The following is a 4,590-nucleotide window of genomic DNA, read 5'->3' as shown; positions in this document are numbered from 1 at the left end:
TGGAAATGTCATTCCTTACTGTACTGATCCTTTCCTTAGGATTCCTCAACTTTCTAGTGATGCCCTTATCACTCTGGAATCACCGTGTATAAGAGAACGAAGCAGAGAATTCTGAATTATGTGCGGAACAATTTTTGTGATCTATCTCCCACATGGTATCTACTACAGGGACTTTTGTAACATATTAACCTTCATTATGATATCAAGAGAATTATCTTGTCAAATTCTTCATCTATCTTCTATATCTATATTCATTAAAACTTTGATTAAAAGGAACTTGATATCCAAAAGCCTCAATTAGCTGATTTTTTCCTCTGATCTACTTTTAGGAGAAAAAAAGTAATTCATTAAAGAAAAAAAAGATAATTTTAGGGATTTATTGTAAAATCCCTAAATTTACAAGACCTTCTACATATGAGGTATTTTTGAAGATACAGGGAATTTGAACATCACTTCCTTCAAAACGCTCAAGTCCAACAGCAGGAACAGATATGTACAAATTACAGAGTGAAAGGCAAGGCAAGACAGATTGATCAATTCTACCTCGAAAAGAGGAAAAAAAAAGTTATGAAAAGTTTAAGAACAGAGCTGGTTTTTCTAATATGTCCTATTTCTTCTCTGACTGTATTACCTTAGAGTGATTCTGAAACTCTCCAAGATTATAAATCACCAATGATTAAATAATGCTAGCTTTCTACAAAGGAAGAAAAATGTATTCAAAAATAGTCACATACCATTAATAAATACCATGAGTACGGAAATTGGTACTTACCTAACAAGAAAACTGACCAACAGTACCTTTAACTTCATACACCTGCAAAATGTTTTCCCTCGTATGGTCAATATAACATCTCTTATTTATGCCCTGCTCTGATTGAACAAGCCCAATTCATGGAGAATAGTCATAAATTGGCATTTTTTTTCACTATCTCTTAAATGCATTCTCTGGAGCAGAGTGTTCCCATGTTACTGGTTGAAATTAAAGGTCGGTCTTTTTATTTATTTATTTGTTTTTCACTTTCAAGTAATCAAAAGCTCTCTTGGTAGTAACTATTGCCTAGTTCGGTACAATAATACATTGCTGAAGTATATTGCCAAGTTACTCAATTTCTATCCTGAGAAGGCTATAGGTCTACAGGTCTCTCATGAGAGAGGGGAGTATTCTCCTTTTCTCTCTCCACTTTTTTTTTTCCGTTCTCTCTTATAATTTGTTACAGGTTTCTTCTAACTCCAACAGTGTAGGGACTGGGATTAAGGGTAGGAAAATACAAAAGGAAAAGAGTTTAGGGAGGAGGAAAACAATGGCTGCATGGGCAGTGACCTCCATGTTTACTTTGGTAGGAAAAAACTTCTGAGGCTAGCCCTTTGAGGAGAAGAAATCTAGAAGCCTAGAGTAACCATGCAAGAGAAGGACCTTGGATCCTGAATTTCCTGCCCGTTTGGACTATAGATGAGCAGAAATCAAATTCTATTTTCTTAAGCCTCTGAAAGTATAGGGTTTATGTCTTTACAGCAACAGCCCAGCATACATTTAACTGAAACATCACTCCATAAAGCCCTTGCATAGGAGGGTCAAGCATCGTTACGCCATGGGCATGGCCTAAATCAGGGTGAAGGTAAGCAAGTGCCCAGTTGTCTGCCCTGACAAAGTTTGGGCACACAAGCTGCCCAAAGCAGCCACTTCTTTGTTCTGCTGTCAGTGCGGCTACCAGTTGTGTTTTGTTCTTCCAATTTCACAGGTTGGAGTCGCACATAATGTCACTGTGATCCCAGATCCTAAGGGTATAAATAATCAGATTTCCAAGTATTCTCCTAAAAGTTCTTTTTTTTTTTTTCTTAACCCCCTACTCCCTGCCAAAAGTTTTGAGTCACGAAACCCTTCCTGTACCTTTTTTTTTTCAAGTTTTTGGCAGGTGTCTCACAACTTAGTTTGAAATGGGGTATCTGTTTTCTATGGGCTTGAACCACACATATTTCAGCTTCCTTTTGTAGTCATTTAGCTCTTTGAAATAAATAGTGATAACATTACCACATTTACTTTGTTTTTGGGTTTTACACCAATAGCCGTAAAATAACTGAGACTCACCACAAAGAACAACTGCTGAAAATAAGTTGGGGAAAATATTTGCCCCCCCCCCAGATGTCCTGAGTCTTCCAATTATACTTTCTTAGAATCATTCTAAAGCGACTTCCATGCATTTACATTATTTAAGGAAAAAAGAAGCGGCCCAAAGGCTTTGCTACAATGAAAGTAACATTTTTTTTTCTCCTTTCAGCAAATGGTGAGTGTGTTAGAATAGTTGTAAAACATAAAAATAGTAAGGGGGCTGGGTAGTTGCAAGGGGGAGAAAAAACGAGCCTAGAGAAAAGAAAGAACCTAATATCACATAACCCATGGTATTTAACGAGTACTTATTAAATTTCATAGGGTTCTATCTACCATATTCTGTTTTTTAATGTATCTTATATATAGAGGTTCGTCTCATTTGTTGTCAGAAGGTGAAAGAAATTCTCCTCAATAACGTGTGCTCTGTAATTGATTTCTAAGTAGTGCAGGGTGAAGAGAGGTCAACAATAAAACAGAGGAAAAAAAATGCAGACACTGAATGGGGGGAATCCTACCAGGAGAAGATATAGGTCTTCTTAATTGTATGGAGGTTTAATCCTGGAGGCATCATCAACTAACCTGGCAAATCAAAACCCCCAGCTTTAGGTTCAAGGACACACAGCAATGAATTGCAGAATGCCACGCTCCTGGTAATCCAGGCAACGGTCTCCTTAACCCCTCCGCATCCTCTCATTTACTTTGGTTGCTAAATGAGGACACAAACACCTGTTCCAGCAGCAGGTGGCATTTGTTTATTATCGCTTTACCTGCTGGGTTTTAATCAGTCTGCAGCTGCAGGAACCCGCTTAAGTAACAGCGTATAGGACAGGATTTTTACAGAGTGGTGTTTTCCATGAAGAAGCGAAGCTTCATTCAACACTTCCATCATAACACCAAACACCATCCACCCGGCTTTTATGCCTCTATCTTCTCCCCTAACATTTAGGACTACTAATTAGCGAGTCATTTCACATGCAGCGTTGGAAAGCTAAGCTCTTAGTCTTCTGCCTTCAGGGAGGCTCTGTGTTCTGCGCTCTCATTACAAAATCCCCGTTTCTCAGGAAGAGAACATCTAAACTCTCTCTGCCTGTGCTCCTTTTCTTTTGTAAGCCTCAGAAGGATTGTTAAGGCAACTTCCATCTTAGAAGGGAAGAAAAAAAAAATGAAAAGAATCAATAAAAAAAAAAGCACGGCATCTAGATGAGAATGAACCTCTGTCCTCAAACTACCTAACAACTCTTTAAAAAAACACACAGTGAGACTTTGAAAATGACTTTGATACCACAAGGTAAAAAAGACATTACAAGAAGCTCATTTCTGGGGCGCCTGGGTGGCTCAGTTGGTGAAGCGTCTGACTTTGGCTCAGATCATGATCTCACGGTTGTGGGTTCGAGCCCCATGTCGGGCTCTGTGCTGACAGTTCGGAGCCTGGAGCCTGCTTGGATTTCGTGTCTCCCTCTCTCTCGCTGCCCCTCCCCCGCTCACACCCTGTCTCCCTCTCTCTCTCTCAAAAAATAAACATTAGAAAAAAAAAGAAGTGAACTTCCTTCCTGATGATACTGAGGGCTTTCAAGCAATGCAGTTCTTCCTCTGATTTTTTTTTTTTTTAGAAAGCAAGTTTTCCCCCCACCCCCGCATCTTTTGGAAGATGGTTACCATTCAATTAACATTGGCAGAACATTTATGCAATTGGTGACCAAAACAATGAAAATATATTGATTGTGTGCCTCTTCAGGCCCACAAGTCTTTCACTTGTAGTTTTATCTTTAGTGCTTAACAGAGATGTTGCAAAAATGGAACTCTTGAAAAGCTTTGAGAAGTGAGTGAAGGAGTGAGCAATGCTGCTCTCAAATTATACACAAGAGAAATCCCAGACATTATGTGCCTCCTGATAAAAGCAGACCAACCAACAAAAAAGCAACAGCAACAATTTCCAGTCTTGCCAAATTAATTGAGCATTGAAAATAGCTGGATAAGACTCTGACCCCACACCACCCCCGTCCCCCCCCCCACCCCGTCCTCTTGCCAATAAAAAAAAAGAGCCATCACCAACCCACTTGCTCTAAGAAAATTTTTAAGAATCCTCCAGCATTTCCTTTTCCCCTTCATTTTGCATCTAATCCATCAACCGGGTCCATGGGGGCAAAGACATGTCTATGTGTGATGTTGGATCCCCAGGCTGTATACGGCCTGTCACAGACTAGGTTTTGAAGGAGAAAAAGTATGAATAGTATGAATATATGATGAATGAATAATATATATATCCAATTATATATATATATGTAGATATATATATACACACACACATACACATATACACATATATATACATATATATATGTATGTATGTATATAAGGGCAAAGAATAATTTTCTTCCAAAAGCAATAAACATTTCTAGATTGGCATTACAATTTTATAGTGAAAACCCTACCACTTACAAGTTCCTTGATCAAGCTCTTTGTGTACTTTTTGTTCTCATCTG

At 38.6% G+C, this 4,590-nt stretch overlaps 1 non-coding gene across 1 annotated transcript; it reads left to right on the top strand.

Moving 5' to 3' along the window:
• Nucleotides 1-3,431: 3,431 nt before the first annotated feature.
• TRNAQ-UUG (transfer RNA glutamine (anticodon UUG)) lies at nt 3,432-3,515 on the top strand. The gene has a single exon. It is a non-coding gene; the product is annotated as a tRNA-Gln (tRNA).
• The last annotated feature ends 1,075 nt before the right edge of the window (nt 3,516-4,590 follow it).

This window comes from Prionailurus viverrinus, chromosome B1 (genome assembly GCF_022837055.1).
Source record: "Prionailurus viverrinus isolate Anna chromosome B1, UM_Priviv_1.0, whole genome shotgun sequence".
Lineage (NCBI taxonomy): Eukaryota > Metazoa > Chordata > Mammalia > Carnivora > Felidae > Prionailurus > Prionailurus viverrinus.
This window is presented reverse-complemented; position numbering and strand designations above follow the sequence as displayed.